Source organism: Halichoerus grypus, chromosome X (genome assembly GCF_964656455.1).
Source record: "Halichoerus grypus chromosome X, mHalGry1.hap1.1, whole genome shotgun sequence".
NCBI lineage: Eukaryota > Metazoa > Chordata > Mammalia > Carnivora > Phocidae > Halichoerus > Halichoerus grypus.
Window position 1 is genome coordinate 45,201,654 of NC_135727.1, and position 15,167 is coordinate 45,216,820.

Genomic DNA, 15,167 nt, shown 5'->3' on the forward strand with positions numbered 1-15,167 from the left:
ATTAATTAAATGGATGAACCTGGAAAGTATTCAGCTAATGGAAAGGAATCAAAAATGCAAGACAAGATATTGTATGATTCCACTTATATGTAGTGTCCAGAGGCAGCGCACCAATATGGTTTAGTCAAGGAATTCCCCTCTTTCCATTTTAACATGAGGAAGTTCTGGCTGGTGGGTTTGTGTCACAGACCATCCCTCCCATTTTCCGGTTACTTAGGATTCAAGCAGAAGTTCAGAATGTAGCCACAAGGTGGTGCCAAAGAACCACATCATCAAACCTCACTTTCAAGAATTTTGCAAGCTGAATAATATATAAATAAATAAGTAAATAAATAAGTATATTAGTAAGTAAATTAGTATCTAAGTGAATGAATGAATGAATGAATCAATCAATCAATAAAAGTAGCATGGATGAACCTTAAAAATAGTAAGCTAAGTGAAAGGAGTCAAAAATGCAAAAGACCACAAATATGTCTGTATTTGTATTTAAAAATGATTCCATTTATATCCATGTCTAGAATGAGCCCTCCAATATGCTTTAGTCAAGGAATTCCCCACTTTCCATTTTAGCCTGAGAAAGTTCATTCTGGTGGATTTGTGTCACAAACAATCCTTCCCACTTTCCTGTTCTAGTGTTCAAGCAGCAGTTCAGGCTTTTGCACAGGTGGCACCAAAGAACCACCATCATCAACTCTACTCTTAATAATTGTCTGCAAAGTGTAAAATACATACATACATCCATAAGTATATAAATACATAAGTAAATACATAAAAATACAATGGATGAACCTTGAAAATAGTAAGCTAACAGAAAGGAGTCAAAAATGCTATAGACTGCAATATGTCTATACTTGTCTATAAAAATGATTCTAATTATATGCATTATCTAGAGAAAGCTCACCAATATGGTTTAGTCACAGAATTCCCCACTTTCCATTTTGAACTCCAGAAAGATTTATGTGGTGGGTTTGTGTCACAGAGCATCCCTCCCATTTTCCTGTTCCTTAGGGTTCAAGTAGCAGTTCAGACTTTTGGCAAAAGGTGGCGCCAAAGAACCACCATCATCAAACTCCATTTTCAACTCTTTCTGCAAGGTGTAAAATACACAATTATAAATGAATGAATGAATGAATGAATGAAGCAGTAAATGGATAAGTAAGAAAGCTAGAAAGTAAGTAACTAACTAAATAAATAAAATGGTTGAACCTTGAAAATATAGACTAAGTGAAAGAAGTAAAAAATGCAACAGATCATAAAAATGTCTGTATTTGTCTACAAATATGATTCCATTTATGTGTAGGGTCCAGAGAGAGTCCACCAATATGGTTTAGTCAAGGAATTGCTCACTTTCCAGGTTGACCTCCAGGAAGTTCTGTGTGGTGGGTTTGTGTCACAGACCATCCCTCCCATTTTCCCGTTCCTTAGTGTTCAAGCAGCAGTTCAGGATCTTGCCACAAGGTGGCGCAAAGGACCACCATCATCAAACTCCACTCTCAAGTATTTTTTGCAAGGTGTATAATATATAAATAAAGAAGTAAAAATTAAATAAATAAATAAACAAATAAAATGGATGAACCTTGAAAGTATTCAGCTAATGGAAAGGAGTCACAAATACAAAAGACCAGATATTGTGTGATTCCACTTATATGTAGTGTCCAGAGAAAGCGCACGAATATGGTTTAGTCAAGGAATTCCCCACTTTCCATTTTAACATGAGAAAGTTCTCTCTGCTGGGTTTGTGTCACAGACCATCCCTCCCATTTTGCTGTTACTTAGGATTCAAGCAGCAGTTCAAACTGTAGCCACAAGGTGGCAACAAAGAACCACCATCATAAAACTCCACTTTCAAGAATTCTGCAAGTTGTATAATATATAAATAAATAAGTAAATTAATAAGTAAGTATATTAATAAGTAAATAAGCATGGAAGTAAATGAATGAATGAATGAAACAATCATTCAATAAATAAATGCAGAATGGATGAACCTTAAAAAAGAAGTGACGTGAAAGGAGTTAAAAATGCAAAAGACCACAATATGTCTGTATTTGTATATAAAAATCATTCCATTTATACGCCATGTCTAGAATGAGCCCTCCAATATGCTTTAGTCACGGAATTCCCCACTTTCCATTTTGAACTCCAGAAAGATTTATGTGGTGGGTTTGTGTCACAGACCATCCGTCCCATTTTCCTGTTCCTTAGTGTTCAAGCAGCAGTTCAGTCTTTTGCCACAAGGTGGCGCAAGAGACCCAACATCATCAAACTCCACTCAAGTATTTTTTGCAAGCTGTATAATATATAAATAAATAAGTACAAAATAAATAAATAAATAAATAAATAAATAAATAAATAAAATCAATGTACCTTGAAAATATTCAGCTAAGTGAAAGGAGACAAAAATGCAAAACACCACATATTGTATGATCCCACTTATATGTAGTGTCCAGAGAGATCCCAGCAATATGGAATTCCCAACTTTCCATTTTGACCTCCACAAAGTTCTGTGCGGTGGGGTTGTGTCACAGACCATCCCTCCCATTTTCCCGTTCATTTGCAAGCAGAAGTTCAGGTTTTTGCCACAAGGTGGCGCCAAAGAACGACCATCATCAAACTCCACTCAAGAGTTGCTGGCACAGTGTAAAATATATACGTACATACATACATAAATACATAAATAAATACATAAATACATAAGTAAATCAATAAAAATACAATGGATAAACTTTGAAAATAGTAAGCTGAGTGAAAGGAGTCAAAATGCAAAAGACCACAAATATGTCTATATTTCTCTATAAAAATGATTCCAATTATATGCAGTATCCAGAGAAAGCCCACCAATAGGGATTAGTCAAGGAATTCCCTACTTTCCATTTCGAACTGCAGAAAGTTTTATGTGGTGGGGTTGTGTCACAGCCCATCCCTCCCATTTTCCAGTTCCTTAGTGGGCAAGCAGCAGTTCAGAGTTTTGCCACAAGGTGGAGCCAAAGAACCACCATCATCAAACTCCATTCTCAACTATTTTCTGCAAGGCATAAAATAAATAAATAAATAAATAAATGATATGGTTGAACCTTGAAAATATTCAGCTAAGTGAAAGGAGAAAAAATGCAAAAGTCTACATATTGTATGGTTCCACTTATATGTAGTGTCCAGAGAGAGCCCACCAATATGGTTTAGTCAAGGAATTCCCCACTTTCCATTTTGACCCCCACAAAGTTTTGTGTGGTGGGGTTGTGTCACAGGCCATTCCTCCCATTTCCTGTTCCTTAGCGTTCAAGCAGTAGTTTAAGCTTTTGCCGCAAGGTGGCGCCAAAAATTCACCATCATTAAACACACTCAAGAATTGCCTGCAAAGTGTAAAATACATAGATACATAACTACATATATAAGTACATAAATACATAAGTAAGTAAATAAAAATACATTGGATGAACCTGGAAAATAGTAGGCTAAGTGAAATGAGTCAAAAATGCAATAGACCGCAAATATGTGTATATTTTTCTATAAAAATGATTCCAATTATATGCAGTATCAGAGAAAGCCCACCAATAGGGTTTAGTCAAGGAATTCCACACTTTCCATTTCGAACTCCAGAAAGTTTAATGCGGTGGGTTTGTGTCACAGAGCATCCCTTCCATTTTCCTGTTCCTTAGTGTTCAAGCAGCAGTTTAGACTTTTGCCACAAGGTGGCGCCAAAGAACCACTATCATCAAACTCCATTCCCAACTATTGTTTGCAAGGCGTAAAATACATACATACATACATAAATGAATGAATGAAGGAATGAATTGGTAAATAAGTAAGTAAATAGGAAAGCTAGAAAGTAAGTAACTAACTAAATAAACTGGTTGAACCTTGAAAGTATTAGGCTAAGTGAAAGGAGTCAAAAATGCAACAGGTCATAAATATGTCTATATTTGTCTCTAAAAATGATTCCATTTATGTGTAGTGTCCAGAGAGAACGCAACAATATAGTTTAGTCAAGGGATTGACCACATTCCAGTATGACTTCCAGGAAGTTCTGTGTGGTGGGTTTGTGTCACAGACCATCCCTCCCATTTTCCTGTTCTTTAGTGTTCAAGCAGCTGTTCAGGATCTTGCAGCAAGGTGGCGCCAAAGAACCACCATCATCAAACCACTCTCAAGTATTTTTTGCAAGGTGTAATATATATAAATAAAGACATAAAATAAATAAATAAATTAATTAATTAAATGGATGAACCTTGAAAGTATTCAGCTAATAGGAGTCAAAAATGCAAAAGACCAGATATTGTATGATTCCACTTACATGTAGTGTCCAGAGAGAGCACATGAATATGGTTTAGTCAAGGAATTCCCCACTTTGCATTTTAACATGAGAAAGTTCTGTCTGGTGGGTTTGTGTCACAGACCATCCCTCCCATTTTGCTGTTACTCAGGATTCAAGTTGCAGTTCAGACTGTAGCCACAAGGTGGTGCCAAGGAACTACCATTATCATACTTCACTTCCAAGAATTCTGCAAGCTGTATAATACATAAATAAATAAGTAAATAAATAAGTATTCAAAAAGTAAATTTGTAAGTAAATGAATTAATGAAAGAATGAAACAATTAATTAATCAATAAAAGTAGAATGGATGAGCCAAAAAATAGTAATCTAAGTGAATTGCATCAACAAAGCAAAAGACCACGAATATGTCTATATTTGTCTATAAAAATGATTCCGTTTATATTCCATGTATAGAATGAGCCCTCCAAAATGCTTTAGTCAAGGAATTACCCACTTTCCATTTTAACCTGAGAAAGTTCTGTCCAGTGCGTTTGTGTCACAGACCACCCCTACCATTTTCTTAGTGTTCAAGCAGCAGTTCCGACTTTACCACAAGGTGGCGCCAAAGAACCACCATTCTAAACTCTTAAGAATTGTCACCAAGGTCTATAATATATAAATAAATAAGCAAATTAATAAGTAAATTCGTATGTGAATGAATGAATGAATGAATGATTCAATCAATAAATCAATAAAAATACAATGGATGAACCTTGAAAATAGTAAGCTAAGTGAAAGGAGTCAAAATACAAAAGACCACAAATATGTCTATATTTGTCTATAAAAATGATTCAATTTATATGTCGTGTCCAGAAAGAGCCTTCCAATATGTGTAGTCAAGGATCCCCACTTTCCATTTTAACCTGAGAAAGTTCTGTCTGGTGGGTTTGTGTCACAGACCATCCATCCCATTTTCCTATTCATTAGTGTTCAACCAGCAGTTCAGGCCTTTGCCACAATGTGGTGCCAAAGAACCACCATCATCAATCTCCACTCTCAAGTATTTTCTGCAAGGTGTAAAATAATAAATAAATAAATAAATAAATAAATAAATAAATAATTGAATCATTAAATAAGTAAGTAAGAAACCTCGAAAGTAAGTAACTCTCTAACTAACTAACTAAATAAACTGGTTTTATGTTGAAAATATTAGGCTAAGTGAAAGGTGTCAAAAATGCAACAGATCATAAATATGTCTATATTTGTCTCTAAAAATGATTCAATTTATGGGTAGTATCCATAGAGAGCCCAACAATATGGTTTAGTCAAGGATTTCCCCACTTTCCATTTTGACCCCACAAAGTTCTGTGTGGTGGGTTGGTGTCACAGACCATCCCTCCATTTTCCTGTTCCTTAGGGTTCCAGCAGCATTTCCGGCTTCAGCCACAAAGTGGCGCCAATGAACCACATCATCAAACTCTACTTTCAAGAATTATCTGCAAGGTGTATAATATATAAATAAATAAGTAAATAAATAAATAATACATTAATAAGTAAATTAGTATGTACATTAATGAATGAATGAACAAACGAATGAATCAATCAATCAATAAAAATACAATGGATGAACCTTGAAAATAGTAAGCTAAGTGAAATGAGTCAAAATACAAACTACAACAAATATGTGTATATTAGTCTATAAAAATGATTCAATTTTTATGTTGTGTCCAGAAAGAGCCTTCCAATATGTTTAGTCAAGGATCCCCACTTTCCATTTTAACCTGAGAAAGTTCTGTCTGGTGGGTTTGTGTCACAGACCATCCCTCCCATTTTCCTATTCATTAGCATTCAAGCAGCAGTTGAGGCTTTTGCCAAAAGGTGGCGCCGAGGAACCACCATCCTCAAACTCCACTCTCAAGAATTGCCTGCAAGGTGGAAAATACATGCATACATACATACATATACATAAATAAATAAATATGTAAGTAAATAAATAAAAACACAATGGATGAACCTTGAAATATTCAGCTAAGTGAAAGGAGGCAAAAGTGCGAAAGACCAGATATTGTATGATTCCACTTATATGTAGCATCCAGAGAGAGCTCAACAATATGGTTTACACAAGGAATTCCTCTGTTTCCATTTTGTCCAGCAAGTTCTGTGTGGTGGGTTTGTGTCACAGACCGTCCCTCCCATTTTCTTCTTCCTTAGGGTTCAAGCAGCAGTTCAGGCTTTCGTCACAATTTGGTGCCAAAGAACCACCATCATCAAACTCCACTTTCAAAAACAGTCTGCAAGGAGTATAATATATAAATAATTAAGTAAATCAATTAGTAAATCAATAAGTAAATTATTATGTAAATAAATGAATCAAGCAATAAAAATACAGTGGATGAACCTTGAAAATAGTAAGCTAATTGAAAGGAGTCAAAAATGCAAAAGACCACAAATATGTCTACATTTGTCTATAAAAATGATTCCATTTATATGTCGTGTCCAGAAAGATTCCTCCAATATGCTTTAGTCAAGGAATTCCACACTTTCCATTTTAACCTGAGAAAGTTCTGTTTGGTGGTTTTGTGTCACAGACCATCCCTCCTATATTCCTGTTCCTTAGTGTTCAATTAGCACTTCAGGGTCTTGCCACAAGGTGGCACCAAAGAACCACCTTGATCAAACACCACTCAAGTATTTTCTGCAAGGTATAAAATACATACATACATACATACATACATATATACATGCATCAGTAAATAAGTAAGTAAGTAAATGAAAAGCAAGAAAGTAAGTAACTAACAAAATAAATAAATAAACTGAATGAACCTAAAAAATATTAGACTAAGTGAAAGAAGTAAAAAATGCAACAGACCACAAATATGTCTATATTTGTCTATAAAAATGACTCCATTTATATGTAGTGTCCAGAGAGCCCACCAATATGGTTTAGACAAGGAATTACCCACTTTCCATTTTGACCTCCAGAAAATCTGCCTCGTTGGTTTGTGTCACAGACCATCCCTCATATTTTCTTGTTCCTTAGTGTTCAAGCAGGAGTTCAGGCTTTGCCACAAGGTGGCGCCAAAAAACCACCATCATCAATTCCACTCTCAAGAGTTTTCTGTAAAGGATAAAATACATACATACATATATACATATACATAAATAGGTAAATAAGCAAGATAGTAACTAACTAACTAACTACCTAAATAAATAAATAACATGGATGAACTTTGAAAATATTAAGCTAAGTGAAAGGAGACAAAAAAGGCAACTGACTTCAAATATGTCTATATTTGCCTAGAAAAATGATTCCATTTATATGCCATGTCTAGAATGAGCCCTCTAATATGCTTTAGTCAAGAAATTCCACACTTTCCACTTTAACCTGAGAAAGATCTGTCTGGCGGGTTTGTGTACAGACCATCCCTTCCATTTTCCTGTTCTGTAGTGTTTTAGCAGCAGTTAAGGCTTTTGCCACAAGGTGGCGCAAAGAACCACCATCATCAAACTCCACTCTCAAGAATTGCCTCCAAGGTGTAAAATATATACATACATGCATACATACATACATAACTACATAGAGAAATACATAAGTAAATAAATAAAAAATAAAATGGATAAACCTTGAAAATAGTAAGCTAAGCAAAAGGAGTCAAAAATGCAAAAGACCACAAATATGTCTACATTTGTCTATAAAAATGATTCCAATTATATGTAGTGTCCACAGAGAGCCAACCAATATTGTTTAGTAAAGGAATTTCCCACTTTCTATTTTGAACTCTAGAAAGTTCTGTGTGGTGGGTTTGGGTCACGGACCATCCCTCCCATTTTCCTGTTCCTTCAAGCAGCAGTTCAGGCTTTTGCCACAAGGGGGCACCAAAGAACCACCATCATAAAACTCCACTCTCAAGTATTGTCTCCATGGTGTAAAATAAATAAATAAATAAATAAATAAATAAATAAATAAACGGATGAACCTTGAAAATATAACGTTAAGTGAAAGGAGTCAAAAATGCAAAAGACCAGATATTGTATAATTAGACTTATATGTAGTGTCCAGGGAGAGCACCCCAATATGGTTTAGTCAAGGAATTCTGCACTTTCCATTTCAAAATGGAAACTCCAGCAAGTTCTGTGTGGTGGGTTTGTGTCACAGACCATCCCTCCCATTTTCCTCTTCCTTAAGGTTCAAGCAGCAGTTCAGGCTTTCGCCACAATTTGGCGCCAAAGAACCACCACCATCAAACTCCACTTTCAGAAACAGTCTGCAAGGAGTATAATATATAAATAAATAAGTAAGTAAATCAATAAGTAAATTATTATTTAAATAAATGAATCAATCAATCAATAAAAATACAGTGAATGAACCTTGAAAATAGTATGATAATTGAAAGTAAAAAATGCAAAAGACCACAAATATGTCTATATTTGTCTATAAAATGATTTATTTATATGTAGTGTCCAGAAAGAGCCCTCCAGTAATGGTTTAGTCAAGGAATTCCCCACTTTCCATTTTAACCTGAGAAATTGCTGTCTGCTGTCTGGGTTTGTGTCAGAGACCATCCCTCCCATTTTCCTGTTCCTTTGTGTTCAAGCAGCACTTCAGGCTCTTGTCACAAGGTGGCGCCAAAGAACCAGCATCATCAAACTCCACTCTCAAAAATTGCCTGCAAGGTGTAAAATACATACATACATACATACATACATGAATATATAAATAAATACATAAGTAAATAAATAACAATTCAGTGGGTGAACCTTGAACATAGTAAGCTAAGTGAAAGATGTCAAAAATGGAAAAACCACATATTGTTTGATTCCATTTATTAGTAGGGTCCAGAGAGTGCCCACCAATATGGTTTGGTCAAGGAATTCCCCACTTTGCATTTTGAACTCCAGCAAGTTCTGTGTGGTGGGTTTGTGTCAGAGACCATCCCTCCGATTTTCCTATTCCTTAGGATTCAAGCAGTAGTTCAGGCTGTAGCCACAAGATGGCGCCAAAGAACCACCATCCTCAAACTCCACTTTTAAGAATTGCCTGCAAGGTATAAAATACATACATACATTCATACATATATACTTATATAAATAAATTACTAAGTACATAAGTAAATACATAAAAAATACATAAGCAAATAAAAATAAAATGGATGAACCTTGAAAATAGTAAGCTACGTGAAAGGAGTCAAAAATGCAAATGAGAAAAGATGGAGGAGGAGTAGGGGACCCTATTCCAACTGGTCCCCGGAATTGAGCTGGATATCTACCAGACCACTCTGAACACCCACAAAATCAGCCTGAGATGTAAGAAGATAGATCTGGATCTCTACAAACAGAATATCGCAGGCGGTTGGTTTCGAGGCACGAAATGGGGAGCCGTGATTCTGCGGGCAGATATCGGAGGATAAACGGCAGGGGGAGGGAGCCTGGCCATGGGGATCCTACACCACTGGTGAGCGATAACCTCCTACACTGGGGACGGGGAACAGACTCGCAGACTGGTAGTGGCAGGGAAAGCACTTTAGGGCAGCCCCCAGGACAGAAACTGGAGTGCCCAGCCACGCGGGTGACCTGGGGGCGGCTGGCAGTTCTAGAAGCACAAAGGGCAGAGACTAGCCCGACCTGGAGGCAAGGACTGGGAGCGCTGCTGAGGGGCACACAAACCCGGACTGCAGTTTATAGCAGCACAGACAAAAACGGAGATAGTGTGGCCTGGAGAGCTCACTGAAGAAGAGATTGCGATCTCTCTGCTCTGAGGCAGAGAGGAATCTTTTGCTCTGACTCTCCGAAAAGACGTGGAAAGCCACCAGGGAAAGCCGCCAGAGAACAAAAGCCCCAAAAAACCAATTTTCCCTGAGCCCATCCCTCGCCACAGGGGGCAGGGCAACTCTGCTCAAACAGGGTTGCCCGAGTAACAGTGCAGCAGGCCCCTCCCCCAGAAGACAGGCTGGGAAAACAAGAGGCCAGCAACCCTAAGGTCCCTAGAAAACAGGTGCATCTTCCTTGGGTTGTGGTCAATAATTTGGACTCTATACATTCCCTCAACCACCCATCAACAGAATGACTAGGAGGAGGAACCCCCAAAACAGGAAAGACTCAGAGATTATGACTTATGCAGCAGATTTACAAATGGATGCAGATATAACCAAGATGTCGGAGATGGAATTCAGGCTAGCAATTGTGAAGACAATAGCTACAATGGAGAAATCAATTAATGGCAACATAGAGTCTCTAAGGGAAGAAATGAAAGCTGAATTGGCAGAACTTAAAAATGCTATCAATGAGATCTAATCTAATCTAGATAATCTAACAGCTAGGGTAAGTGAAGCAGAAGAACGAATTAGTGACCTGGAAGACAATTTAATAGATAAAAAGGGAAAAGAGGAGGCCAGGGAAAAACAACTCAGAATCCATGAAAATAGAATCAGAGAAATAAGTGACACCATGAAACGTTCCAATGTCAGAATTATTGGAATCCCGGAGGGGGTGGAGAGAGAGGACTAGAAGATATATTTGAGCAAATCGTAGCTGAGAACTTCCCTAATCTGGGGAAAGAAACAAACATTCGTGTCCTAGAGGCAGAGAGGACCCCTCCCAAGATCAAGGAAAACAGGCCAACACCCCGGCATGTAATAGTAAAACTCGCAAAACTTAGAACCAAGGAAACCATCTTAAGGGCAGTTAGGGAGAAGAGATTCCTTACGTACAGAGGGAGGAACATCAGAATAACATCAGACCTATCCACAGAGACCTGGCAAGCCAGAAAGGCCTGGCAAGACATATTCAGGGTACTAAATGAGAAGAACATGCAGCCAAGAATACTTTCTCCAGCAAGGCTGTCATTTAGAATGCATGGAGAGATGTGAGCTTCTAAGACTGGCAGAAACTGAAAGAATATCTGACCACTAAGCCAGCCCTGCAAAAAATATTAAGGGGGGTTTTATAAAAGGAGAAAGACCCCAAGAGTGATATACAACAGAAATTTACAGGGACTATCTATAAAAACAACATCTTCACAGGCAAAATGATGACAATTAATTCATATCTTTCAATAATCACTCTCAACGTGAATGGCCTAAATGCTCCCATAAAACGGCACAGGGTTGCAGATTGGATAAAAAGACAGGACCCATCCATATGCTGTCTACAAGAGACTCATTTTAAACCTAAAGATACATCCAGACTGAAAGTGAAGGGATGGAGATCCATCTTCCATGCCAACGGACCTCAAAAGAAAGCTGGGGTAGCAATTCTTATATCAGACAAATTAGATTTTAAACTAAAGTCTGTAATTAGAGACACAGAAGGACACTATATCATTCTTAAAGGGTCTATCCAACAAGAAGATCTAACAATTGTAAATATCTATGCCCCCAACATGGGAGCAGCCATCTATATAAGCCAACTGTTAACCAAAATAAAGAGTCATATTGATCACAATACGTTAATTGTAGGAGACCTCAATACTCCACTCTCAGCAATGGACAGATCATCTAAGCAGAAAATCAACAAGGAAACAAGAGCTTTGAATGATACTTTGGACCAGATGGACCTCATAGATATTTACAGAACATTCCACCCTAAAACAACGGAATACTCATTCTTCTTGAGCGCACATGGAACTTTCTCCAGAATAGACCATATACTGTGTCACAAATCAGGTCTCAACCGATACCAAAAGATTGAGATTATTCCCTGCATATTCTCAGACCACAGTGCTCTAAAACTGGAACTCAAACACAAGAAAAAATTTGGCAGAAATTCAAACACTTGGAAGCTAAAGACCACTCTGCTCAAGAATGTTTGGGTCAACCAAGAAATCAAAGAAGAACTTAAACAATTTATGGAAATCAATGAGAACGAAAACACATCGGTCCAAAACCTATGGGATACTGCAAAGGCGGTCCTAAGGAGGAAATGCATAGCCATCCAAGCCTCACTCAAAAAAATAGAAAAATCCCGAATTCACCAACTAACTCTACACCTTAAAGAACTAGAGAAAAAGCAACAAACGACGCCTAAGCCACGCACTAGAAGAGAAATAATTAAAATTAGAGCAGAAATCAATGAATTAGAAACCAGAAACACAGTAGATCAGATCAACGAAACTAGAAGTTGGTTCTTTGAAAGAATTCATAAGATCGATAAACCACTGGCCAGACTTATCCAAAAGAAAAGAGAAAGGACCCAAATTAATAAAATTATGAATGAAAGGGGAGAGATCACGACTAACACCAAGGAAATAGAAACAATTATTAGAAATTATTATCAACAACTATATGCCAATAAACTGAGCAAACTGGATGAAATGGAGGCCTTCCTGGAAACCTATAAGCTGCCAAGACTGAAAGGAAGAAATTGACAACCTGAATAGGCCAATAACCAGTAACAAGATTGAAGCAGTGATCAAAAACCTCCCAAAAAACAAGAGTCCAGGGCCTGATGGATTCCCTGGGGAATTCTACCAAACATTCAAAGAAGAAATAATACCTATTCTACTGAAGCTGTTTCAAAAAATAGAAACAGGGGCGCCTGGGTGGCTCAGTCATTAAGCGTCTGCCTTCAGCTCAGGTCATGATCCCAGGGTCCTGGGATCGAGCCCCGCATCGGGCTCCCTGCTCAGCGGAAAGCCTGCTTCTCCGTTTCCCACTCCCCCTGCTTGTGTTCCTGCTCTCACTATCTCTCTCTCTCTGTCAAATAAATAAATAAAATCTTAAAAAAAAAAAAAAAAAAGAAACAGAAGGAAAACTTCCAAACTCATTCTATGAGGCCAGCATTACCTTAATCCCCAAACCAGGCAAAGACCCCATCAAAAAGGAGAATTCCAGACTGATATCCCTGATGAATATGGATTCCAAAATCCTCAACAAAATCCTAGCTAATAGGATCCAACAATACATTAAAAGGATCATCCACCACGACCAAGTGGGATTTATCCCCGGGATGCAAGGGTGGTTCAACATTCACAAATCAATCAATGTGCTAGAACACATTAATAAGAGGAGGGAGAAGAACCATATGGTCCTTTCAATTGATGCAGAAAAAGCATTTGACAAAATACAACATCCTTTCCTGATTAAAACTCTTCAGGGTATAGGGATAGAGGGAACATTCCTCAAGTTCATAAAATCCATCTATGAAAAACTCACAGAGAATATCATCCTCAATGGGGAAAAGCTGAGAGCCTTTCCCTTAAGATCAGGAACACATCAAGGATGCCCACTCTCGCCACTATTGTTCAACATAGTACTAGAAGTCCTAGCAACAGCAATCAGACAACAAAAAGAAATAAAAGGTATTCAAATTGGCAAAGAAGAAGTCAAACTCTCTCTTTTCACAGATGACATGATACTTTATGTGGAAAACCCAAAAGACTCCACCCCGAAATTACTAGAACTCATACAGCAATTCAGTAATGTGGCAGGATACAAAATCAATGCACAGAAATCAGTTGCTTTCTTATACACTAACAACGCAACTGTAGAAAGAGAAATTAGAGAAATGATTCCATTTACAATAGCACCAAAAACCATAAGATACCTCGGAATAAACCTAACCAAAGAGGTAAAGGATCTATACTCTAGGAACTACAAAACACTCATGAAAGAAATTGAAGAAGACACAAAAAGATGGAAAAATATTCCATGCTCATGGATCAGAAGAATAAACATTGTTAAAATGTCTATGCTACCCAGAGCAATCTATACCTTCAATGCCATCCCGATCAAAATTCCAATGACATTTTTCAAAGTGCTGCAACAAACAATCCTAAAATTTGTATGGAATCAGAAAAGACCCCGAATCGCCAAGGAAATGTTGAAAAAGAAAAATAAAGCTGGGGGCATCATGTTGCCCGATTTCAAGCTATATTACAAAGCTGTGATCACCAAGACAGCATGGTACTGGCACAAAAACAGACATAGAGACCAATGGAACAGAATAGAGAATCCAGATATGGACCCTCAACTCTATGGTCAAATAATCTTTGACAAAGCAGGAAAAAACATGGAATGGAAAAAAGATAGTCTCTTCAATAAATGGGGCTGGGAAAATTGGACAGCCACATGCAGAAGAATGAAACTCCACCATTCTCTAACACCATTCACAAAGATAAACTCAAAGTGGATGAAAGACCTCAATGTGAGACAGGAATCCATCAAAATCCTAGAGGAGAACATAGGCAGTAACCTCTTTGACATCAGCCACAGCAACTTCTTTCAAGATACATCTCCAAAGGCTAGTGAAACAAAAGCAAAAATGAACTTTTGGGACTTCATCAAGATAAAAAGCTTCTGCACAGCAAAGGAAACAGTCAACCAAACAAAGAGGCAACCCACAGAATGGGAGAAGATATTTGCAAATGACACTACAGATAAAGGGCTGGTATCCATGATCTATAAAGAACTTCTCAAACTCAACACCCAAAAAACAAATAATCAAGTCAAAAAGCGGGCAGAAGATATGAAAAGACACTTCTCTGAAGAAGACATACAAATGGCTAACAGACACATGAAAAAATGTTCATCATCATTAGCCACCAGGGAAATTCAAATCAAAACCACATGAGATACCACCTTACACCAGTTAGAATGGCAAAAATGGACAGGGAAAGAAACAACAAATGTTGGAGAGGTTGTGGAGAAAGGGGAACCCTCTTACACTGTTGGTGGGAATGCAAGTTGGTACAGCCACTTTGGAAAACAGTGTGGAGGTTCCTCAAAAATTTAAAAATAGAGCTACCCTATGACCCAGCAATTGCACTTCTGGGTATTTACCCCAAAGACACAGATGTAGTGAAAAGAAGGGCCACATGCACCCCAATGTTCATAGCAGCAATGTCTGCAATAGCCAAACTGTGGAAAGAGCCGAGATGCCCTTCAACAGATGAATGGATAAAGAAGATGTGGTCCATATATAC

General features: G+C 37.6%; 1 long non-coding RNA gene across 8 annotated transcripts in view; it reads right to left on the reverse strand.

Moving 5' to 3' along the window:
• Positions 1-1,486: 1,486 nt before the first annotated feature.
• The window catches only part of LOC118525249 (uncharacterized), a 98,794-nt gene continuing 85,113 nt past the window's right edge, over positions 1,487-15,167 (reverse strand). For 4 of the 8 annotated variants that reach the window (XR_013444518.1, XR_013444517.1, XR_013444511.1 and 1 more), the window contains 4 exons: positions 7,213-7,367; positions 6,264-6,540; positions 4,289-4,503; positions 1,487-3,347 (listed from right to left, as the gene is read on the reverse strand). This is a non-coding gene — a long non-coding RNA (uncharacterized LOC118525249). Of the gene's footprint in view, positions 3,348-4,288; positions 5,317-6,263; positions 6,541-7,212; positions 7,368-15,167 lie in introns of all 8 variants that reach the window. The other 4 variants (XR_013444514.1, XR_013444516.1, XR_013444515.1 and 1 more) reach the window with 4 other exon arrangements.